At 48.2% G+C, this 26,732-nt stretch overlaps 1 protein-coding gene across 1 annotated transcript in view; it reads right to left on the reverse strand.

Annotated features, from left to right (window-relative positions):
* LOC130282117 (neutral ceramidase-like) overlaps window positions 1-26,732 on the reverse strand; it is a 348,583-nt gene that overhangs the window by 292,449 nt on the left and 29,402 nt on the right. Inside the window, exon 5 of the mRNA XM_056530030.1 lies at window positions 14,867-14,928. The gene's annotated coding sequence lies outside the window, so the exon portion shown is untranslated. The remainder of the gene's footprint in view (window positions 1-14,866; window positions 14,929-26,732) is intronic.

Genomic DNA, 26,732 nt, shown 5'->3' on the forward strand with positions numbered 1-26,732 from the left:
CTTAATAAATCTTTCTGATAAAAAAAAAACTATATTGATAAAGGGGATTCCTACAAATAAAAAACAGGGACTAAGGATCATAAATGTTCCTAATCTCTGTACCTGAGACAAGGTTGTGTTATATAAGAAGCTGTTCATAGATGATATACTTATTAACAACACATATATCTTCATGTATAAGGGAGAGACTATGACATCTCTACAGGTCTAGATTTTACATCTAGCCTGATTGTTATCAGTAATTAATATAAATATTAATTACCTGTCTCGTGGTTCCTTTCGTGCAGCTGACGAGGGTTCACCTTCTCACCGGGCATCAGTCATCTGTAAAAAGACACCAGTATGATAACATGCTCCTTATACATGCTACAGACGCTAATATATATAACACTCTAGGGCCAGAACTACTTATCTCAGGGATTATGAAACCGCATAAGAAAAGGGAACAAAAAATAAATAAATAAAGGAATACATAGGGATCTAAATGATTTTTTCTAACTTAAAATATTTTGTACATTTTAAATATTTTTTATAAAATATTTTATCACATTTTTTTTATAATATATAAAACAGTTAATCATGTAATAGGAATGTATGCCCTTTAATTTTGAAAGGGGCGGTTGAATTATTTTATTAATTGTTTTACCCCTCTGCCCTCCTCTTTTATTCCCCTTGTCATCCTTGTCCACCCCTCACCCCTGTTAACCCCCGCCCCCCCATGTCCACCTCCCTTTCTCCCGAGTCCACCCTCTTGTCATCCCTGTCTACCTTGGCCAACCCTTTCCAACACCTGTTATCTATGTTCACCATATCCGTCCACCCCTCTGACAACCCCCAACCCCCCCCCCCCCACGTCTACCTCTCTGTCACCCATGCCCACGTCTACCTCTCTGTCACCCATGTCCATTCCCTATTGTCCCCTCTGTCCCTTTGTCACTCCTGTCCACCCTCTTTTACCCCCTTGTCACCCCTGTCCACCCCTCTAACCCCCTTGTCTCCCATGTACACCCTCCTGTCATCCATGTCCACCTTGGCCACCCCGCTGTCACCCATGTTCCCCCTCCCCCCATTCTTTACCCCACTGGCCACATCCTTGTCACCTATGTCCATCTGTTCTGTCCCTTTGTCACCCCTGTCCACCCCTCTGTCACCCCCTGTGCCCACCCGTCACCCATTTACACTCTTCTACACCCATGCTGATCCCCCCTCCCCCTAATACAATGCTGATTCCCCCATTCCCTTAATACAATGCTTTTTACCCATCCCCCTAATACAATACTGATCACCCCCTCCTCCTAATACAATGCTGACCGCCCTCCCCTTCCATCCCCCCAAAACACTGCTGCCATCCCCCCTAATATACTGCTGATCCCCCCTCCCATCCACCCTAATATACTGCTGATCCCCCCTCCCATCTCCCCAAATACAATGCTGATCCACCCCTCCCCCTAATACAATGCTAATCCCCCCTGCCCCCTCCCCCAATACACTGCTGTATCCCACCCCTGTCCCCCTCCACTTAATACAATCCTGTTCCCCCCAGGGCTAGATTAAGGCTTCCCCCACATTAGGTTGTAGTTCCCCCAGATTAGGTGCAGTATAAGTCCCCGCACATTAGGTTGGCAGTACAAGTCCCCGCACATTAGGTGTGCAGTACAGTTCCCTCACATTAGGTGTGCACTACAGTTCCCCCACATTAGGTGTGCAGTACAGTTCCCCCACATTAGGTGTAGTATAGTTCCCCTACATTAGGTGCAGTAAAGTTCCCCCACATTTGGTGTGCAATACAGTTCCCCCACATTAGGTGCTTAGTACAGTTCCCCTACATTTGGTGTGCAATACAGTTCCCCCACATTAGGTGTGCAGTACAGTTCCCCCACATTAGGTGTAGTATAGTTCCCCTACATTAGGTGCAGTACAGTTCCCCCACATTAGATGTGCAGTAAAGTTCCCCCACATTTGGTGTGCAATACAGTTCCCCCACATTAGGTGCTTAGTACAGTTCCCCCACATTTGGTGTGCAATACAGTTCCCCCACATTAGGTGCTTAGTACAGTTCCCCCACATTAGGTGCAGTATAGTTCCCCCACATTAGGTGCAGTACAGTTCCCCCACATTAGGTGCAGTACAGTTCCCCCACATTAGGTACAGTACAGTTCCCCCACATTAGGTTGACAGTATAGTTCCCCACATTAGGTGCAGTATAGTTCCCCACATTAGGTTGGCAGTATAGTTCCCCCACATTAGGTGCAGTACAGTTCCCCCACATTAGGTGCAGTACAGTTCCCCCACATTAGGTACAGTACAGTTCCCCCACATTAGGTTGACAGTATAGTTCCCCACATTAGGTGCAGTATAGTTCCCCACATTAGGTTGGCAGTATAGTTCCCCACATTAGGTGCAGTATAGTTCCCCACATTAGGTGCAGTATAGTTCCCCACATAGGTGCAGTATAGTTCCCCACATTAGGTGCAGTATAGTCCCCCACATTAGGAGCAGTATAGTCCCCCACATTAGGTGCAGTACAGTTCCCCCACAGACATTCAGCCTTCAGCCATATACAGTGTATGGCTGGAGGCTTTATGCCTGTTTACTGCCCCACTTCACTATACCGACCACCACTCCGGGGTCACAATCTACTGCTATGGCCTATGGGCCAGAGCAGTAGGTCCCGGGACCGGAGGTGGGGTGGTCGGAACACTGAAGATGACGTGCCGCTGGTCACTTACCATGCACGTTTGTCCTCCTCACTGCTCCGCTCTGTTACTATGGGCGCACGCACGGGACATCAGTGACGTCCCTGCATGCGCTACCTCCCGGAGGCCCCTGCGTTTTTAAAGTTAATGTGGGGCCGCAGAGAGGTAACCGGGGCATCCTTGTGTCCCGAAAAGATTTTTCAGGACACAGGGATGTCCCTAATGTGACTGGTGCCCCCTGCGGGCACGGGGGCCGGAGCAGACGCTCCATAAGCGCCAATGATGATCCGGCCCTGGCGGCCGCTGGAGGACAAAAAAATGCAGCCACATCTCAAAGCGGCCCATCGGGAAATTTCCAGGTATCCCGGTAGGCCTGTCCGGCCCTGCCCCTATGTTACCCATGTACACTCCTCTACACCCCCAACTGCTGATCCCCTCCCCCTAATACACTGCTATTCCCCTCCTCTCCCATCCCCCTAATACACTGCTGTTCCCCTCCCCTCCTCCTAATGCTGACCCCCTTCCTCTCCCATCCCCCCTAATACACTGCTGATCCCCCTCCCATCCCCCTAATACACTGCTGATCCCCCTCCCATCCCCCCTAATGCAATGCTTATCCACCCTCCCGCTAATACAATGCTGAGCCCCTCTCCCCCTAATACAATGCTGATCCCCCCTCCCCCTAATACAATGCTGACCCCCCTCCCCTTCTATCCCCCAAAACACTGCTGCCATCCCCCCTAATACACTGCTGATCCCCCCTCCCACCCCCCCTAATACACTGCTGATCCCCCCTCCCATCTCCCCTATTACAATGCTGATCCACCCCTCCCCCTTATACAATGCTGATTCCCCCCCCCCCGGCTCCCTCAAATACACTGCTGTATCCCACCCCTGTCCCCTCCACTTAATATAATGCTGTTCCCCCCACCCCAGGGCCACATTAAGGCTGTCTGGAAGACGGAGTACTTAATTATGATGCCCCCCCCCCCCCCCCGACAGTTCCCCCACATTAGGTGCAGTATAGTTCCCCCACATTAGGTTGTAGTTCCCCCAGATTACGTGCAGTATAAGTCCCCGCACATAAGGTTGGCAGTACAAATCCCCGCACATTAGGTGTGCAGTACAGTTCCCCCACATTAGGTGTGCACTACAGTTCCCCCACATTAGGTGTAGTATAGTTCCCTCACATTAGGTGCAGTACAGTTCGCCCACATTAGATGTGCAGTAAAGTTCCCCCACATTTGGTGTGCAATACAGTTCCCCACATTAGGTGCTTAGTACCGTTCCCCCACGTTTGGTGTGCAGTACAGTTCCCCCACATTAGGTGCATAGTACAGTTCCCCCACATTAGGTGCAGTTTAGTTCCCCCACATTAGGTGCAGTACAGTTCCTCCACATTAGGTGCAGTACAGTTCCCCCACATTAGGTACAGTACAGTTCCCCCACATTAGGTACAGTACAGTTCCCCCACATTAGGTTGACAGTATAGTTCCCCACATTAGGTGCAGTATAGTTCCCCACATTAGGTTGGCAGTATAGTTCCCCACATTAGGTGCAGTATAGTTCCCCACATTAGGTGCAGTATAGTTCCCCCACATTAGGTGCAGTATAGTCCCCCACATTAGGGAAGTATAGTCCCCCACATTAGGTGCAGTACAGTTCCCCCACAGACATTCAGCCTTCAGCCATATACAGTGTATGGCTGGAGGCTGAATGCCTGTTTACTGCCCCACTTCAGTATTCCGACCACCACTCCGGCGTCACAATCTACTGCTATGGCCTAAGGGCCATAGCAGTAGGTCCCGGGACCGGAGGTGGGGTGGTCGGAACACTGAAGATGACGTGCCGCTGGTCACTTACCATGCACGTTCGTCCTCCTCACTGCTCCGCTCTGTTACTATGGGCGCACGCACGGGACATCAGTGACGTCCCTGCGTGCGCTACCTCCCCGAGGCCCCTGCGTTTTTAAAGTTAATGCGGGGCTGCAGAGAGGTAACCGGGGCATCCTTGTGTCCCGAAAAGATTTTTCAGGACACAGGGATGTCCCTAATGTGACTGGTGCCCTCTGCGGGCACGGGGGCCGGAACAGACGCTCCATAAGCGCCAATGATGATCCGGCCCTGGTGGCCGCTGGAGGGCAAAAAAATGCAGCCACATCTCAAAGCGGCCCATCGGGAAATTTCCCGGTATCCCGTTAGGCCTGTCCGGCCCTGCCCCTATGTTACCCATGTACACTCCTCTACACCCCCAACACCCCTCTGTCACCCACATACACCCCTTTATCATCCATGTACACTCCTCTATACCCCTGATCCTACACTCGTCTACACTCCTGAGTTTTAATACAATGCTAACTCACTATTCAAATACACTGCAGACCCCCCTATCCCTAATATACTGCTGATCCCCTCCCCCTAATACACTGCTATTCCCCTCCTCTCCCATCCCCAATACACTGCTGTTCCTCTCCCCTCCCCCTAATGCTGACCCCTTCCTCTCCCATCCCCCCTAATACACTGCTGATCCCCCTCCCATCCCCCTAATACACTGCTGATCCCCCTCCCATCCCCCCTAATGCAATGCTGATCCACCCTCCCCCTAATACAATGCTGAGCCCCTCTCCCCCTAATACAATGCTGAGCCCCTCTCCCCCTAATACAATGCTAATCCCCCTCCCCCTAATACAATGCTGACCCCCCTCCCCTTCTATCCCCCCAAAACACTGCTGCCACCCCCCCTAATACACTGCTGATCCCCCCTCCCATCCCCCTTAATACACTGCTGATCCCCCCTCCCATCTCCCCTATTACAATGCTGATCCACCCCTCCCCCTTATACAATGCTGATCCCCCCCCCAGCCCCCCCAAATACACTGCTGTATCCCACCCCTGTCCCCTCCACTTAATACAATGCTGTTCCCCCCCCACCCCAGGGCCACATTAAGGCTGTCTGGAAGACGGAGAACTTCATTATGATGGCCCCCCCGACAGTTCCCCCACATTAGGTGCAGTATAGTTCCCCCACATTAGGTTGTAGTTCCCCCAGATTAGGTGCAGTATAAGTCACCGCACATTAGGTTGGCAGTACAAGTCCCCGCACATTAGGTGTGTAGTACAGTTCCCCACATTAGGTGTGCAATACAGTTTTATTGCACACTTTATTATTAAGTGTTTTTCTAGTTTGATTGACCCTGATGGTCGCTTTGTGTGCCTTTATGGCGAATTTTACCATGTGCCTTTTATATTGGCTGCAATATATATCCCTACCCCATATTCTAGTGATGTAGTAAGGAGGGTGGTGTCCTTTGTCTCTTCCCTGACAGATGTGCCCCTTCTTCTGGTAGGAGATTTAAATGATCTTTTGAATCCGTCCATAGATTAATTTGGGGGTAGAGGGGCCCCTATAGAGTCTTCTGTTACCGGTCTGACTAGGTTTGTAGAGGAAGCTGGGTGGGTTGACTTATGGAGTTGGTGCAATCCTGCAGGTAGGCAGTATTCCTGCGACTCTAGTTCCCATGGTACTCTGTCACGTATTGATTTAGTGCTGGGTAATGAGCTGATCTTCCCATGGGTGGCGTTGGTGGAATATCTCCCCTGTCATTTATCGGATCATTCTCCTATTCATGTACACCTTAACTTAAGTTTTAGTCCTAGAGTTAGGGGGTCCTTGTGGCATTTTATTCCAATCTGGCTTCAGGTACCTACAATAGGTCACACCCTGGTAGCGGATATTGAATCTTTCCTGGAAATTAATTGTGGCTCAGCTTTGTTGGGGGTAGTGTGGGATTCTCTGAAGGCTTTTGTCCCGGGTGTGTTTATTAGAGACATTACCACATGTAAATTGAAGAATCAAGGAATACAGGAGTTGTTGCAATGGCAGGTGCTTTTTGCTGAGAGGGAGTTCCTTGGGAGCCTGTCTGGTGCTGTTCAGGTTCGCTGGCAGTCTTTGAGCACTCTACTGTATGTACATCTACTGCACATGGCGGATAATAAAGGTTTTTTCAGCAGCAGCAATATTTTGAAAGTGGGGAAAGCACTGGCCGTTTACTGGCACGTATGATTCGGGTGCAGCAGGAGTCCATGGCCATTCTTTGTCTCTGCAATGGTGCTGGGTCTCTGGTGCAGGAAGATGCTAAAATTCTTGATGTGTTAGTCTCCTCTTATGAGGAGACGTATTCCTCCAAATAGTTTTATGATGATGTTACTGTGTATCAATTTGTTTCCTCTATCCCAGTGGCAGCCCTGTCGCAGACCCAGAGAGACTTCCTGAACATACTTTGAGAGAGTTGGAGGAGGCCCTGGGTAATTTGGTAAGATAAACGCATAGCTCTATATGCTGATGATATGCTTCTTTTCTTGGGTGATGTGGTCTTTGTGTCCTCCCTTTATTGGTTTACATATATTGATGTGTCTTTGCTCTGTGTCGGCCTAAATGTGTGGTGATTCTTTTGTTTCATGTTTTTTTTTCTTATTTTCCTTCCCTTATAGCCCAGTATAATATTCTCCTACTCCTAATGTGTCTTCCAAGGCTTTTCTTTTCTTTTTTGGTGACTGCTACACGGGTTATAACATGGTGCTCTAGTTTATATTTGCCATAAGAACCTAGAGGGAGGTGTCATTCCTGGGGGTGGGGGGAAGGGATGGGGGGTTGTTTTGATTTGTTCATGTGTGTTTTTTATGTTTTGTCAAAAACTAAACAAAAACCTTAATAAATCTTTCTGATAAAAAAAAAACTATATTGATAAAGGGGATTCCTACAAATAAAAAACAGGGACTAAGGATCATAAATGTTCCTAATCTCTGTACCTGAGACAAGGTTGTGTTATATAAGAAGCTGTTCATAGATGATATACTTATTAACAACATATATATCTTCATGTATAAGGGAGAGACTATGACATCTCTACAGGTCTAGATTTTACATCTAGCCTGATTGTTATCAGTAATTAAAATAAATATTAATTACCTGTCTCGTGGTTCCTTTCGTGCAGCTGACGAGGGTTCACCTTCTCACCGGGCATCAGTCATCTGTAAAAAGACACCAGTATGATAACATGCTCCTTATACATGCTACAGACGCTAATATATATAACACTCTAGGGCCAGAACTACTTATCTCAGGGATTATGAAACCGCATAAGAAAAGGGAACAAAAAATAAATAAATAAAGGAATACATAGGGATCTAAATGATTTTTTCTAACTTAAAATATTTTGTACATTTTAAATATTTTTTATAAAATATTTTATCACATTTTTTTTATAATATATAAAACAGTTAATCATGTAATAGGAATGTATGCCCTTTAATTTTGAAAGGGGCGGTTGAATTATTTTATTAATTGTTTTACCCCTCTGCCCTCCTCTTTTATTCCCCTTGTCATCCTTGTCCACCCCTCACCCCTGTTAACCCCCGCCCCCCCATGTCCACCCCCCTTTCTCCCGAGTCCACCCTCTTGTCATCCCTGTCTACCTTGGCCAACCCTTTCCAACACCTGTTATCTATGTTCACCATATCCGTCCACCCCTCTGACAACCCCCAACCCCCCCCCACGTCTACCTCTCTGTCACCCATGCCCACGTCTACCTCTCTGTCACCCATGTCCATTCCCTATTGTCCCCTCTGTCCCTTTGTCACTCCTGTCCACCCTCTTTTTACCCCCTTGTCACCCCTGTCCACCCCTCTAACCCCCTTGTCTCCCATGTACACCCTCCTGTCATCCATGTCCACCTTGGCCACCCCGCTGTCACCCATGTTCCCCCTCCCCCCATTCTTTACCTCACTGGCCACATCCTTGTCACCTATGTCCATCTGTTCTGTCCCTTTGTCACCCCTGTCCACCCCTCTGTCACCCCCTGTGCCCACCCGTCACCCATTTACACTCTTCTACACCCATGCTGATCCCCCCTCCCCCTAATACAATGCTGATTCCCCCATTCCCTTAATACAATGCTTTTTACCCATCCCCCTAATACAATACTGATCACCCCCTCCTCCTAATACAATGCTGACCGCCCTCCCCTTCCATCCCCCCAAAACACTGCTGCCATCCCCCCTAATATACTGCTGATCCCCCCTCCCATCCACCCTAATATACTGCTGATCCCCCCTCCCATCTCCCCAAATACAATGCTGATCCACCCCTCCCCCTAATACAATGCTAATCCCCCCTGCCCCCTCCCCCAATACACTGCTGTATCCCACCCCTGTCCCCCTCCACTTAATACAATCCTGTTCCCCCCAGGGCTAGATTAAGGCTTCCCCCACATTAGGTTGTAGTTCCCCCAGATTAGGTGCAGTATAAGTCCCCGCACATTAGGTTGGCAGTACAAGTCCCCGCACATTAGGTGTGCAGTACAGTTCCCCCACATTAGGTGTGCACTACAGTTCCCCCACATTAGGTGTGCAGTACAGTTCCCCCACATTAGGTGTAGTATAGTTCCCCTACATTAGGTGCAGTACAGTTCCCCCACATTAGATGTGCAGTAAAGTTCCCCCACATTTGGTGTGCAGTACAGTTAACCCACATTAGATGTGCAGTAAAGTTCCCCCACATTTGGTGTGCAATACAGTTCCCCCACATTAGGTGCTTAGTACAGTTCCCCCACATTTGGTGTGCAATACAGTTCCCCCACATTAGGTGCTTAGTACAGTTCCCCCACATTAGGTGCAGTATAGTTCCCCCACATTAGGTGCAGTACAGTTCCCCCACATTAGGTGCAGTACAGTTCCCCCACATTAGGTTGACAGTATAGTTCCCCACATTAGGTGCAGTATAGTTCCCCACATTAGGTTGGCAGTATAGTTCCCCACATTAGGTGCAGTATAGTTCCCCACATTAGGTGCAGTATAGTTCCCCACATAGGTGCAGTATAGTTCCCCACATTAGGTGCAGTATAGTCCCCCACATTAGGAGCAGTATAGTCCCCCACATTAGGTGCAGTACAGTTCCCCCACAGACATTCAGCCTTCAGCCATATACAGTGTATGGCTGGAGGCTTTATGCCTGTTTACTGCCCCACTTCACTATACCGACCACCACTTCGGGGTCACAATCTACTGCTGTGGCCTATGGGCCAGAGCAGTAGGTCCCGGGACCGGAGGTGGGGTGGTCGGAACACTGAAGATGACGTGCCGCTGGTCACTTACCATGCATGTTCGTCCTCCTCACTGCTCCGCTCTGTTACTATGGGCGCACGCACGGGACATCAGTGACGTCCCTGCGTGCGCTACCTCCCGGAGGCCCCTGCGTTTTTAAAGTTAATGTGGGGCCGCAGAGAGGTAACCGGGGCATCCTTGTGTCCCGAAAAGATTTTTCAGGACACAGGGATGTCCCTAATGTGACTGGTGCCCCCTGCGGGCACGGGGGCCGGAGCAGACGCTCCATAAGCGCCAATGATGATCCGGCCCTGGCGGCCGCTGGAGGACAAAAAAATTCAGCCACATCTCAAAGCGGCCCATTGGGAATTTTCCCGATATCCCGGTAGGCCTGTCCGGCCCTGCCCCTATGTTACCCATGTACACTCCTCTACACCCCCAACACCCCTCTGTCACCCACATACACCCCTTTATCACCCATGTACACTCCTCTATACCCCTGATCCTACACTCGTCTACACTCCTGAGCTCTAATACAATGCTAACTCCCTAATCAAATACACTGCAGACTCCCCTCCCCCTAATATACTGCTGATCCCCTCCCCCTAATACACTGCTATTCCCCTCCTCTCCCATCCCCCCTAATACACTGCTGTTCCCCTCCCCTCCTCCTAATGCTGACCCCCTTCCTCTCCCATCCCCCCTAATACACTGCTGATCCCCCTCCCATCCCCCTAATACACTGCTGATCCCCCTCCCATCCCCCCTAATGCAATGCTTATCCACCCTCCCGCTAATACAATGCTGAGCCCCTCTCCCCCTAATACAATGCTGATCCCCCCTCCCCCTAATACAATGCTGACCCCCCTCCCCTTCTATCCCCCCAAAACACTGCTGCCATCCCCCCTAATACACTGCTGATCCCCCCTCCCACCCCCCCTAATACACTGCTGATCCCCCCTCCCATTTCCCCTATTACAATGCTGATCCACCCCTCCCCCTTATACAATGCTGATTCCCCCCCCCCCCCGGCTCCCTCAAATACACTGCTGTATCCCACCCCTGTCCCCTCCACTTAATACAATGCTGTTCCCCCCACCCCAGGGCCACATTAAGGCTGTCTGGAAGACGGAGTACTTAATTATGATGCCTCCCCCCCCGACAGTTCCCCCACATTAGGTGCAGTATAGTTCCCCCACATTAGGTTGTAGTTCCCCCAGATTACGTGCAGTATAAGTCCCCGCACATAAGGTTGGCAGTACAAGTCCCCGCACATTAGGTGTGCAGTACAGTTCCCCCACATTAGGTGTGCACTACAGTTCCCCCACATTAGGTGTAGTATAGTTCCCTCACATTAGGTGCAGTACAGTTCGCCCACATTAGATGTGCAGTAAAGTTCCCCCACATTTGGTGTGCAATACAGTTCCCCACATTAGATGCTTAGTACCGTTCCCCCACGTTTGGTGTGCAGTACAGTTCCCCCACATTAGGTGCATAGTACAGTTCCCCCACATTAGGTGCAGTTTAGTTCCCCCACATTAGGTGCAGTACAGTTCCTCCACATTAGGTGCAGTACAGTTCCCCCACATTAGGTACAGTACAGTTCCCCCACATTAGGTACAGTACAGTTCCCCCACATTAGGTTGACAGTATAGTTCCCCACATTAGGTGCAGTATAGTTCCCCACATTAGGTTGGCAGTATAGTTCCCCACATTAGGTGCAGTATAGTTCCCCACATTAGGTGCAGTATAGTTCCCCCACATTAGGTGCAGTATAGTCCCCCACATTAGGGAAGTATAGTCCCCCACATTAGGTGCAGTACAGTTCCCCCACAGACATTCAGCCTTCAGCCATATACAGTGTATGGCTGGAGGCTGAATGTCTGTTTACTGCCCCACTTCAGTATTCCGACCACCACTCCGGCGTCACAATCTACTGCTATGGCCTAAGGGCCATAGCAGTAGGTTCCGGGACCGGAGGTGAGGTGGTCGGAACACTGAAGATGACGTGCCGCTGGTCACTTACCATGCACGTTCGTCCTCCTCACTGCTCCGCTCTGTTACTATGGGCGCACGCACGGGACATCAGTGACGTCCCTGCGTGCGCTACCTCCCGGAGGCCCCTGCGTTTTTAAAGTTAATGCGGGGCTGCAGAGAGGTAACCGGGGCATCCTTGTGTCCCGAAAAGATTTTTCAGGACACAGGGATGTCCCTAATGTGACTGGTGCCCTCTGCGAGCACGGGGGCCGGAGCAGACGCTCCATAAGCGCCAATGATGATCCGGCCCTGGTGGCCGCTGGAGGGTAAAAAAAATGCAGCCACATCTCAAAGCGGCCCATCGGGAAATTTCCCGGTATCCCGGTAGGCCAGTCCGGCCCTGCCCCTTTGTTACCCATGTACACTCCTCTACACCCCCAACACCCCTCTGTCACCCACATACACCCCTTTATCACCCATGTACACTCCTCTATACCCCTGATCCTACACTCGTCTACACTCCTGAGCTCTAATACAATGCTAACTCCCTAATCAAATACACTGCAGACCCCCCTATCCCTAATATGCTGCTGATCCCCTCCCCCTAATACACTGCTATTCCCCTCCTCTCCCATCCCCAATACACTGCTGTTCCTCTCCCCTCCCGCTAATGCTGACCCCCTTCCTCTCCCATCCCCCCTAATGCAATGCTGATCCACCCTCCCCCTAATACAATGCTGAGCCCCTCTCTCCCTAATACAATGCTGAGCCCCTCTCCCCCTAATACAATGCTAACCCCCCTCACCCTAATACAATGCTGACCCCCCTCCCCTTCTATCCCCCCAAAACACTGCTGCCACCCCCCCTAATACACTGCTGATCCCCCCTCCCATCCCCCTTAATACACTGCTGATCCCCCCTCCCATCTCCCCTATTACAATGCTGATCCACCCCTCCCCCTTATACAATGCTGATCCCCCCCCGGCCCCCCCAAATACACTGCTGTATCCCACCCCTGTCCCCTCCACTTAATACAATGCTGTTCCCCCCCCACCCCAGGGCCACATTAAGGCTGTCTGGAAGACGGAGAACTTCATTATGATGGCCCCCCCCGACAGTTTCCCCACATTAGGTGCAGTATAGTTCCCCCACATTAGGTTGTAGTTCCCCCAGATTAGGTGCAGTATAAGTCACCGCACATTAGGTTGGCAGTACAAGTCCCCGCACATTAGGTGTGTAGTACAGTTCCCCACATTAGGTGTGCAATACAGTTTTATTGCACACTTTATTATTAAGTGTTTTTCTAGTTTGATTGACCCTGATGGTCGTTTTGTGTGCCTTTATGGCGAATTTTACCATGTGCCTTTTATATTGGCTGCAATATATATCCCTCCCCCACATTCTAGTGATGTATTAAGGAGGGTGGTGTCCTTTGTCTCTTCCCTGACAGATGTGCCCCTTCTTCTGGTAGGAGATTTAAATTATCTTTTGAATCCGTCCATAGATTAATTTGGGGGTAGAGGGACCCCTATAGAGTCTTCTGTTACCGGTCTGACTAGGTTTGTAGAGGAAGCTGGGTGGGTTGACTTATGGAGTTGGTGCAATCCTGCAGGTAGGCAGTATTCCTGCGACTCTAGTTCCCATGGTACTCTGTCACGTATTGATTTAGCGCTGGGTAATGAGCTGATCTTCCCATGGGTGGCGTTGGTGGAATATCTCCCCTGTCATTTATCGGATCATTCTCCTATTCATGTACACCTTAACTTCAGTTCTAGTCCTAGAGTTAGGGGGTCCTTGTGGCATTTTATTCCAATCTGGCTTCAGGTAAATACAATAGGTCACACTCTGGTAGCGGATATTGAATCTTTCCTGGAAATTAATTGTGGCTCAGCTTTGTTGGGGGTAGTGTGGGATTCTCTGAAGGCTTTTGTCCCGGGTGTGTTTATTAGAGACATTACCACATGTAAATTGAAGAATCACGGAATACAGGAGTTGTTGCAATGGCAGGTGCTTTTTGCTGAGAGGGAGTTCCTTGGGAGCCTGTCTGGTGCTGTTCAGGTTCGCTGGCAGTCTTTGAGTACTCTACTGTATGTACATCTACTGCACATGGCGGATAATAAAGGTTTTTTCAGCAGCAGCAATATTTTGAAAGTGGGGAAAGCACTGGCCGTTTACTGGCACGTATGATTCGGGTGCAGCAGGAGTCCATGGCCATTCTTTGTCTCTGCAATGGTGCTGGGTCTCTGGTGCAGGAAGATGCTAAAATTCTTGATGTGTTAGTCTCCTCTTATGAGGAGACGTATTCCTCCAAATAGTTTTATGATGATGTTAATGTGTATCAATTTGTTTCCTCTATCCCAGTAGCAGTCCTGTCGCAGACCCAGAGATACTTCCTGAACATACTTTGAGAGAGTTGGAGGAGGCCCTGGGTAATTTGGTAAGATAAACGCATAGCTCTATATGCTGATGATATGCTTCTTTTCTTGGGTGATGTGGTCTTTGTGTCCTCCCCTTATTGGTTTACATATATTGATGTGTCTTTGCTCTGTGTCGGCCTAAATGTGTGGTGATTCTTTTGTTTCATGTTTTTTTTTTCTTATTTTCCTTCCCTTATAGCCCAGTATAATATTCTCCTACTCCTAATGTGTCTTCCAAGGCTTTTCTTTTCTTTTTTGGTGACTGCTACATGGGTTATAACGTGGTGCTCTAGTTTATATTTGTCATAAGAACCTGGAGGGAGGTGTCATTCCTGGGGGTGGGGGGAAGGGATGGGGGGTTGTTTTGATTTGTTCATGTGTGTTTTTTATGTTTTGTCAAAAACTAAACAAAAACCTTAATAAATCTTTCTGATAAAAAAAAACTATATTGATAAAGGGGGATTCCTACAAATAAAAACAGGGACTAAGGATCATAAATGTTCCTAATCTCTGTACCTGAGACAAGGTTGTGTTATATAAGAAGCTGTTCATAGATGATATACTTATTAACAACACATATATCTTCATGTATAAGGGAGAGACTATGACATCTCTACAGGTCTAGATTTTACATCTAGCCTGATTGTTATCAGTAATTAATATAAATATTAATTACCTGTCTCGTGGTTCCTTTCGTGCAGCTGACGAGGGTTCACCTTCTCACCGGGCATCAGTCATCTGTAAAAAGACACCAGTATGATAACATGCTCCTTATACATGCTACAGACGCTAATATATATAACATTCTAGGGCCAGAACTACTTATCTCAGGGATTATGAAACCGCATAAGAAAAGGGAACAAAAAATAAATAAATAAAGGAATACATTGGGATCTAGATGATTTTTTCTAACTTAAAATATTTTGTACATTTTTAATATTTTTTATAAAATATTTTATCACATTTTTTTTATAATATATAAAACAGTTAATCATGTAATAGGAATGTATGCCCTTTAATTCTGAAAGGGGCGGTTGAATTATTTTATTAATTGTTTTACCCCTCTGTCCTGCTCTTTTATTCCCCTTGTCATCCTTGTCCACCCCTCACCCCTGTTAACCCCCGTCTCCCATGTCCACCCCCCTTTCTCCCGAGTCCACCCTCTTGTCATCCCTGTCTACCTTGGCCAACCCTTTCCAACCCCTGTTATCTATGTTCACCATAGCCGTCCACCCCTCTGACAACCCTCAACCCCCCCCCCCCCCCACGTCTACCTCTCTGTCACCCATGCCCACGTCTACCTCTCTGTCACCCATGTCCATTCCCTATTGTCCCCTCTGTCCCTTTGTCACTCCTGTCCACTCCTCTTTTACCCCCTTGTCACCCCTGTCCACCCCTCTAACCCCCGTGTCTCCCATGTACACCCTCCTGTCATTTATGTCCACCCCGCTGTCACCCATGTTCCCCCTCCCCCCATTCTTTACCCCACTGGCCACATCATTGTCACCTATGTCCATCTGTTCTGTCCCTTTGTCACCCCTGTCCACCCCTCTGTCACCCCCTGTGCCCACCTGTCACCCATTTACACTCTTCTACACCCATGCTGATCCCCCCTCCCCCTAATACAATGCTGATTCCCCAATTCCCTTAATACAATGCTTTTTACCCATCCCCCTAATACAATACTGATCACCCCCTCCTCCTAATACAATGCAGACCGCCCTCCCCTTCCATCCCCCCAAAACACTGCTGCCATCCCCCCTAATATACTGCTGATCCCCCCTCCCATCCACCCTAATATACTGCTGATCCCCCCTCCCATCTCCCCAAATACAATGCTGATCCACCCCTCCCCCTAATACAATGCTAATCCCCCCTGCCCCCTCCCCCAATACACTGCTGTATCCAACCCCTGTCCCCCTCCACTTAATACAATCCTGTTCCCCCCAGGGCTAGATCAAGGCTTCCCCACATTAGGTTGTAGTTCCCCCAGATTAGGTGCAGTATAAGTCCCCGCATATTAGGTTGGCAGTACAAGTCCCCGCACATTAGGTGTGCAGTACAGTTCCCCCACATTAGGTGTGCACTACAGTTCCCCCACATTAGGTGTGCAGTACAGTTCCCCCACATTAGGTGTAGTATAGTTCCCCTACATTAGGTGCAGTACAGTTCCCCCACTTTAGATGTGCAGTAAAGTTCCCCCACATTTGGTGTGCAATACAGTTCCCCCACATTAGGTGCTTAGTACAGTTCCCCCACATTTGGTGTGCAATACAGTTCCCCCACATTAGGTGCTTAGTATAGTTCCCCCACATTAGGTGCAGTATAGTACCCCCACATTAGGTTGTAGTTCCCCCAGATTACGTGCAGTATAAGTCCCCGCACATAAGGTTGGCAGTACAAGTCCCCGCACATTAGGTGTGCAGTACAGTTCCCCCACATTAGGTGTGCACTACAGTTCCCCCACATTAGGCGTAGTATAGTTCCCTCACATTAGGTGCAGTACAGTTCCCCCACATTAGATGTGCAGTAAAGTTCCCCCACATTTGGTGTGCAATACAGTTCCCAACATTAGGTGCTTAGTACAGTTCCCCCACATTTGGTGTGCAGTACAGTTCCCCCACATTAGGTGCTTAGTACAGTTCCCCCACATTAGGTGCAGTTTAGTTCCCCCACATTAGGTGCAGTACAGTTCCTCCACATTAGGTGCAGTACAGTTCCCCCACATTAGGTACAGTACAGTTCCCCCACATTAGGTTGACAGTATAGTTCCCCACATTAGGTGCAGTATAGTTCCCCACATTAGGTTGGCAGTATAGTTGCCCACATTAGGTGCAGTATAGTTCCCCACATTAGGTGCAGTATAGTTCCCCCACATTAGGTGCAGTATAGTCCCCCACATTAGGGAAGTATAGTCCCCCACATTAGGTGCAGTACAGTACCCCCACAGACATTCAGCCTTCAGCCATATACAGTGTATGGCTGGAGGCTGAATGCCTGTTTACTGCCCCACTTCAATATTCCGACCACCACTCCGGGGTCACAATCTACTGCTATGGCCTAAGGGCCATAGCAGTAGGTCCCGGGACCGGAGGTGGGGTGGTCGGAACACTAAAGATGACGTGCCGCTGGTCACTTACCATGCGCGTTCGTCCTCCTCACTGCTCCGCTCTGTTACTATGGGCGCACGCACGGGACATCAGTGACGTCCCTGCGTGCGCTACCTCCCGGAGGCCCCTGCGTTTTTAAAGTTAATGCGGGGCTGCAGAGAGGTAACCGGGGCATCCTTGTGTCCCGAAAAGATTTTTCAGGACACAGGGATGTCCCTAATGTGACTGGTGCCCTCTGCGAGCACGGGGGCCGGAGCAGACGCTCCATAAGCGCCAATGATGATCCGGCCCTGGTGGCCGCTGGAGGGCAAAAAAATGCAGCCACATCTCAAAGCGGCCCATCGGGAAATTTCCCGGTATCCCGGTAGGCCAGTCCGGCCCTGCCCCTATGTTACCCATGTACACACCTCTACACCCCCAACACCCCTCTGTCACCCATATACACCCCTTTATCACCCATGTACACTCCTCTATACCCCTGATCCTACACTCGTCTACACTCCTGAGCTCTAATACAATGCTAACTCCCTAATCAAATACACTGCAGACCCCCCTCCCCCTAATATACTGCTGATCCCCTCCCCCTAATACACTGCTATTCCCCTCCTCTCCCATCCCCCCTAATACACTGCTGTTCCCCTCCCCTCCTCCTAATGCTGACCCCCTTCCTCTCCCATCCCCCCTAATACACTGCTGATCCCCCTCCCATCCCCCTAATGCACTGCTGATCCCCCTCCCATCCCCCCTAATGCAATGCTTATCCACCCTCCCGCTAATACAATGCTGAGCCCCTCTCCCCCTAATACAATGCTGATCCCCCCTCCCCCTAATACAATGCTGACCCCCCTCCCCTTCTATCCCCCCAAAACACTGCTGCCATCCCCCTTAATACACTGCTGATCCCCCCTCCCATCTCCCCTATTACAATGCTGATCCACCCCTCCCCCTTATACAATGCTGATCCCCCCCAAATACACTGCTGTATCCCACCCCTGTCCCCTCCACTTAATACAATGCTGTTCCCCCCACCCCAGGGCCACATTAAGGCTGTCTGGAAGACGGAATACTTCATTATGATGCCCCCCCCCCCCCCCCGACAGTTCCCCCACATTAGGTGCAGTATAGTTCCCCCACATTAGTTTGTAGTTCCCCCAGATTAGGTGCAGTATAAGTCCCCGCTCATAAGGTTGGCAGTACAAGTCCCCGCACATTAGGTGTGCAGTACAGTTCCCCCACATTAGGTGTGCACTACAGTTCCCCCACATTAGGAGTGCAGTACAGTTCCCCCACATTAGGTGTAGTATAGTTCCCTCACATTAGGTGCAGTACAGTTCCCCCACATTAGATGTGCAGTAAAGTTCCCCCACATTAGGTGCTTAGTACAGTTCCCCCACATTTGGTGTGCAGTACAGTTCCCCCACATTAGGTGCTTAGTAGAGTTCCCCCACATTAGGTGCAGTTTAGTTCCCCCACATTAGGTGCAGTACAGATTCTCCACATTAGGTGCAGTACAGTTCCCCCACATTAGGTTGACAGTATAGTTCTCCACATTAGGTGCAGTATAGTTCCCCACATTAGGATGGCAGTATAGTTCCCCACATTAGGTGCAGTATAGTTCCCCACATTAGGTGCAGTATAGTTCCCCCACATTAGGTGCAGTATAGTCCCCCACATTAGGTGAAGTATAGTCCCCCACATTAGGTGCAGTACAGTTCTCCCATAGAGATTCAGCCTTCAGCCATATACAGTGTATGGCTGGAGGCTGTATGCCTGTTTACTGCTCCACTTCAGTATTCCGACCACCACTCCGGGGTCACAATCTACTGCTATGGCCTAAGGGCCACAGCAGTAGGTCCCGGGACCGGAGGTGGGGTGGTCGGAACACTGAAGATGACGTGCCGCTGGTCACCTACCATGCGCGTGCGTCCTCCTCACTGCTCCTCATTTTTCAGGACACAGCGATGTCCCTAATGTGACGGGGGCCCCCTAAGGGCACAGGGCCCGGAGAAGGCGCTGCATGAGCGCCAATGATGATCCGGCCCTGTTTGTAAAGGACATGTGCCAAATGATAAATTTAGCTCACGTACGTAAAAAAAAAAAAAAAAAATGGGTAAAAAGAAAGTGGCAACAGGTAAAAATTATAAATACCCCCCCAATGTCATAAAAAGTAAAATAGAGCCACCCTTATCTGGTGTCCAAAGGAGCAGCTAACTGTGGCACAGGTAAGAGTAGTACTGAACATGTAACAAAGTCCAAGTATAAGGCACAGCTCACTCGTACGCCCTTCCTGCGTCTCGGACGAGACCGAACCACGACTCGTATAATGATATAGAAATGAAGAGATGTCCAGCGCAGGTTCCAAGCAATGCGAAAAATATTTATTCAGCAGTAACACAACATGATGACAGATTGTGGCTGAAACGCGTCACCTATCTGTCATCATGTTGTGTTCCTGCTGAATAAATATTTTTCGCATTGCTTGGAACCTGCGCTGGACATCTCTTAATTTCTATACTGAACATGTAGTACCACCCTGTACTGTAGGAGGCGCTACCAGACAGCCAGTCAGTACATGCACTTCAGTAATACAGGTGATTTACCAGTTAAATGCCCGTTCTGATTGGTCAGTACTTCCAGCCATTGACACGTTTTACAGATCTGGACTGTCTGTAGCGTTGTATGTTGAGTCTGGTTTCAAGCAGGCCCGACTCTGTAATAAGGCGGACCAAGCAGCCACATTAGGGCGCACAGACTACACAGCCGAGGGGGGCGGAAAAATAAAGACCTTTTTCTTTTTTAGAACTCACTTGCGCCGCCAGTCGGTGGCCGTCAGTCCTGCAACGGGGGCCATCGGAGCAGCAGTGGGCGGAGCATGACGGAGCTACGCTGCATAGCCGTCTCCTCTCTGTCAGAACTGGTCTGTAGTACAGAATGGGTGCAGGACGGAAGAGGCCATCCGCCTTGGGGTGCACAATGCCCTTTAATTTAGTAAGTGGGGCACAGTGGCGGCGGGAGTCTGTCAGGCATGGGTTTAAATGAATGATGAAGGGTTACAGCAGTGTGTGTGGGGGGGGAGGGGTTAATGTTAAGAAGGCACAGAAAGAAGGTTTTAGATGAATGATGAAGAGGCACCAGGGTATGTATGATAAGGGGGTACAGCAGTGGGGGGGGGGTGATAATTGTTGAGGAGGCCCAGAAGAGCAGAGAGGGGATTGTTTGGATGAATCATGAGAAGGCACGGGGGGGGGGTGTTTAGGGTATGATAAGGGGGTACAGCAGTGTGTGTGGGGGTGATGAATGTTGAGGAGGTACAGCAGGGTGGGGTGGGTAGGTTTGGATGAATGATGAAGAGGCACGGGGGCACTGGGGTAATTGGGGTATGATGAGGGGGACACCAGTATGTGGCGGGGGTGATAAATGTGTTCAGGAGGCACAGAGAGGGGGATGATGAGGAGGCACAGGAGGAGGAGGTTGAGGTGTAATGAATGATGAGGCGTTAAAGCATGGGGTGGGATTTGATGAATGAGGAGGAGGCAAAGGAGGGGGTTTAAATGGTGAGGAGGCATAGCAGTAGGGGGTTATAAATGATGAGGAGGCAGCACTGGGGGGGAGGATTGATGAATGATGAGGCACAGCAGTGGGAGGGTGATAAATGATAAGGAGGCCGAGGCACAGCAGTGGTGGGAGGTGAGGAATGAAGAGGAGGCCAAAGCACAGCAGTGGGGGTATGATGTATGATGAGGAGGCCGAGGCCTAGCAGTGGTGGGGGGTGATGAAGGATGAGGAGGCCGAGGCTCAGCAGTCGGAGATGGGGGGGGGATGATAGTTCTTCTTTATATGGCTAAAAAAATGGCGCGGGGGACGGTGTGATGTTGGGGGTGACACCATTTTCTTCCGCACCGGGTGACACAAGCCCTAGCAACACCACTGCCTGAGACACGTCTGCAATCTTAGCCTTAACCAGGCCTGAGAAAGTGAGGCAGCAGGGAAGGGGGGAGGGGTTAATTAAATGGCATAGGAGGGGAGGGAGAGGAGATAGAGGGGTTAATGAATTGGCAAAGCCAGGGGGGAGAAGGGGGGTAATGAATTGGCACAGGGGGGAGGGGGGTTAATTAAATGGCACAGGGGGAAGGAGGGTGAGTTAATGAAATGGCACAGGGAGGGGGTTATTGAAATGGCTACGGTAATGGGGGGGGGGTTAATGAAAGGGCTGAGGGGAGGGGGGTTAATGAAATGCTTTTGGGGGGTGTTAATGAAATGACACAGGGGGATTGGGGAGGTAATTAAAATGGCACTGGCACATCACAGGGGGATCTGAGTGGGGTAATTAAAATGGCACAGGGGTGGGGGGATTGTGAATGAAATGGCATGGGGAGGTAATTAAAATTGCAAAGGGGAATCAGGGGTGCCACCTCAATTGCCAATCCCCTATTTGATCCCCCTCTGTGCCATTTCAGTTCCCAGTTCCCCGGAGGATTAATAATTGAAATGATAAAGGGGGGATTAGCAATGGAGGGCAATGGAGTCTAACATGTTTGTCCCGCAGATGCTAAAGAGATGAAGTTTTGGCTGTAGGAAGACATCATGGCTGTCTGAGCCGGATGGAGAAGAAAAGGAAAAATGATGCTGCTGATGTAAATGTAATTATAATCACTTACATGATCTATATACAGCTGGTATATACCTCTATATAGTCCTGTATATCACCACTTATATGGTATACAGATCTGTATGCAGCTGGTACACACCTCTATATGGTCCTGCATATAATCAATTATATGGTATACAAAACCTGTGTACAGCTGGTATATAATTTTATTTGGTCACTGTATGGGGGGGTGAGGTAGTTGGGAAATCTGGGTTTGCATATAGTGGATTTTATTTAAAAATAGTATAATTGAATTATCCAGTCACTAGTCGCTTTGTGGTGTAATGGTCCTTCTGTGGCGGTATTATGTGTCCCTTATATAGGTGTAATATTGATAATATTTATCTTGGTAAACCGGTATTATCGGTATTGTTGGTCTCAGCATCCCTGATCTGGTCAGGTTACAATAATGTAAGGTTATTATTTGCTCCTTGTTTAGTGGTATCAATTGCTAATTGTATGGCTAGTATATTTAGGTATACAGTATTATGTGTAAAAAAAAAAACTGTCCTACATATGATGACTAAATGTATATATATGTGTTTGATATATGTGTATATACGCATGTGTTTGTTTTTTTGTTTTTTGTTTTTTTTTGAGGGGGAGCTTGGCAGCATTTCATTCTTGGCTCAGGGCGGGAAATATGAATTTACAGTGCCGTACTTTCATATTTCTGTAAGCCGGCCGGCTCTCCTCCCCAGCCACCCACCCACCTCAGCCACCTACCCTCTAGCTGGTTCCACTACAACTCTCAGTATGTTCTCACTATAAGAGCATGCTGGGAGTTGTAGTCTTGCAACAGCTAGCCGGCACCACCCAGGTGGGGGAGTTGGGGGGGCAATTGTATGTTGAGGGATCACTGTATAATGTATTGCCAAGCGTAAGATATGGTAAAATCTACTGCTTGGTTCCCTTTAACTGGTTAACGACCAAAGACATGCATACACGTCCTTGTGCCATTAATGGGGAATGACGCGGGCTCCCAACTCGAGCCCGCGTCATACCGGCTGGCCCCCAGCTGATTCTTGTATCTGAGGGCCGGCGTTAATAGCCGACATCGTGGCCGGCTTTTAACCCTTTAGATTGCCTCTGCCAAAGCAGACAGCAGCGTCTAAAGGTACCTTTAACTGCTCCCTGGTGGTCCAGTGGGGTGGCAGGACCAGGCTTCATCAATCGAGCGCAGAGCACACAGATCCATGTTGTTCTATGGAACCACATTGATCTGTATGAGGAATCAAATGATTCATCCTAAAAGTCCCCTAAGGGGACTAAGAAGATAAAAAACACACACATTAACCCCTTCCTTATTAAAAGTTTGAATCACCCCCTTTTCCCAAATTCCATATAAAAAAATATATAAACATAATAAAAATAAACATATGTGGTATCCCCATGCGTAAATATCCGAACTATAAAAATATAAGGTTAATTAAACCATACGGTCAATGGCGTATATGTAAAAACATTCTAAATTCCAAAATTGTGTCTTTTTGGTCATTTTGTATACTCTAAAATATTTATAAAAAGTGATCAAAAAGTCAGATCAAAACAATCATGGTATCAATAAAAACTTCAGATCACAGCGCAAAAATAAGAGCCCTCATACCACCCCATATATGGAAAAATAAAAAAGTTATAGGGGTCAGAATAGGACAATTTTAAACAATACTAATTTTGGTGCATGTAGTTATAATTTTTGGTAAGTAGTAAAATAAAGAAAACCTAATTAAATTGGGTATCATTGTAACCATACGGGCCTACAGAATAAATATATGTTGTCAATGTTATCAAAAAGAGCACTGCGTAGAAATGGAAGGCCCCAAAATTTACCAAATTGTGTGTTTTTTTCCAATTTTGCCCCAAAAATATTTTTTTACAGAATTCACCGTAAATTTTGTGGTGAAATGATTGTTGTCATTACAAAGTATAATTGGTGGCGCAAAACATAAGCCCTCATATGAGTGTGTAGGTGCAAAATTGAAAGCGTTATGATTTTTAGAAGGTGATGAGGAAAAAATGAAAATGCAAAAATGGAAAAACCCGTGGTCCTTAAGGGGTTATTGGTCATACATAAGTTCCAGCATAATGGTTAAAGGGGTACTCCGGTGAAAAACTTTTTTTGTGAGCCACTTACAGCTCTCTGCGGGAAATATGAAAAGGTCTATGTATATGGCAGTGCAGCAGACCATAGAAGAGCGCCCCCCCCCCCCCCCACATCTATACATTATACAGGAGGATCGCAATGGACCCAGGGCAATCTGTCAATTAGTACAGGTACTACTACTCCCTTCATGGAACAGTGTGTTCCATGCTGGGAGTAGTAGTACTACCTAAAAAATTAAAAACAATTAAATAAAATGAGAAAAAAAGTGAAATACACACACACATTACATTTTTATTATTGTCGGCTACATTTTTAGTGCCCTGCCCGCACACACAAATTGATCCCTGTTTAAAAATTTATAAAGTGTCTCCATCACTTTTTTTTGGAAAAGTACAAACATTTTAAAAAGAATAAAAACCGCCTACAAAAATGTCAAAGTTAAAACCCACATGGTGATTTCAGGGAAAAAAACGCCATAGACTCAACATTTTGCAATTTTGCAAAACTGCCAAGGAGCTGAAACAGAGTGGAAAAAAAAACGCCAAACTGAAAAACGCAAAGTGGAAAAATAATTTTGCGATTTCTCATTGATTTACAGCTAACATCTGCCCACAGCGTTTTTTGGCCGATATAACGCCATGCAGCAGAAAAAACAAGTGGAATTCCAGCCTTACTATGTCACATACACTGAAGATATTTAGACATTTAGACATGCTTTTGCCTTTACATGTTTGCAACACTACAAATATGAATATACAATACTTCCACCCCACCTATTTGTGTAATAGAATTGAATAGACAGTATATACTTGGTCAATTGTAAACATCAGCAATGTGTATAAATAATTAGATTTAAAACAATTTACATTAATATTTTTACACATATTTAATAGATCTAGTCATCATTTGCAAGTCTAGAACTCAGATCTATTCTGATTAATATTTAGGATTTTTTTCTTACCTCTGCTGTGTCAACCTTGTCCTCATCCTTATCTCCTCTTATTTGTGCGCTTCCTCTTTTTAATAACCATGAGCAAATTCTTATGTATTCCTTAGTTTAGTTAAAGGGGTACTCCCGTGCCCTAGCCTTCTGAACATCCGATTCAGATAGCCTGGCGTAGTGGCAGGGGCCGTGATTTCATGGCCATGCCCCTCGCAATGTCATGCCATTCCCCTTGCAATGTCATGCCACGCCCCTTCATTGATGTCTATGGGAGGGGGCGTGACAACCATCACGCCCCCTCCTATAGACATCATTGGAGGCGGTGTGGTGTGACGACATGCGGGGGCGTGGCCATGACGTTGAGGCTGTGCTCCAAGCCTTCTGAACCGGATGTTTAGAAGGCTGGGGCACAGGAGTACCACTTTAAGTCTGTTAGGCTTTATTTCAGGGTTCTGACATTTTTTATGGTAGCAATAGCACTATACACTAAGGAAGGCAAGAACCATCCATGATTGTCATAGACATGGTGGAGGAAAATTTCTCCATGACCCGCTGTCAATTGGATAGATCCCTGAATCAACATTCCACATTAAAACCAGTATCGTCAAATAGTCAGGTGTAATACACAAATGTATGGTGCTGAACCACCTGAAAGTGTCCTCATAATTGTCTTATGTATTCCTGGTCTATACCTGGAGTAAAGGGAATCTGGCAGCTGTATTTTCTGAAAGCAAACTTTACTTTTTCTGGAGCTGATGGTGGTAGCCAAACTTATAAAAACTTCTTTGTTTTCATGAAGTGTCAAGAAGGCTGAGCCACTTGCTCTCCCCTCTCAGCTCCTCCTTGATTGACAAACAGGGCTCTGAACATCAGTCAAGGAATGCCTGGGAGGTGGGAGCAAGCGGGGAAGTGTGCAAGGCTGTGGCCCTTCAGCAGATTGGCACCGCCTCCTTGACACTTGGCTGAGAAATAGAAAAGTGGTTTATACATTTGGCAACTATTATCAACTCTAGAAAAGGTACAATTTTATCTATGCAATAGTGTCTGCAATTCTTTGGAGCAAATAGATATGATAAATTCCCTTTAAAGGGGTACACCGCCCCTTGACATCTTGTCCCCTATCCTAAGGATAGGAAAAAAGATGTCTGATCGCGGCGGTCCGGCCACTGGGACCCCCCTGCAATCTCCGGGCCAGCACTGTGCTGTTCTATGTACTAGTCATCACGCGCCTTCCCATAGACCTGAATGGAGGGGGCATGGTGACGTCACGAACACGGAAGCCCCAAGCTTCTGTGTTCAGATTTCCATGGTGCCGGCCCAGGAATCGCGGGGGAATAAAATGTCAGTGGCGTTGCCAGGGGTGGACGGGGGGGGGGGGGGAGCTGCAGACCGCACCGGGTGACAACCTCTGGTAGGGTGACACCCTGACCCAGGTGTGTCCGACCGTCCCTGTGAGTGGCTGTTCTTGGGAGCTCAATCTACAGCGAAGAGTGCTTACAGACACAGCCAGTGACAGGGATGGTCAGAGTTCTGTGGAGTTTTCCTGTATAGTTCTTGTGGGGGACTTACTCAGCTCCTCTTCCTCCTCTGCTGATCGGCAGCTTTCCCTGCACTGCATGGGTCACGTGACATCACAACATCACTTCACCTCGGCAAGAAGGAAGAGCTGCTGATCAGTATGGAGGATACAGGAGCTCAGCAGTGCAGAGAGCCTTCTGAGGCAGGTAAACAGGGGGC

This window comes from Hyla sarda, chromosome 7, assembly GCF_029499605.1.
Source record: "Hyla sarda isolate aHylSar1 chromosome 7, aHylSar1.hap1, whole genome shotgun sequence".
NCBI classification, from domain to species: Eukaryota; Metazoa; Chordata; class Amphibia; order Anura; family Hylidae; genus Hyla; species Hyla sarda.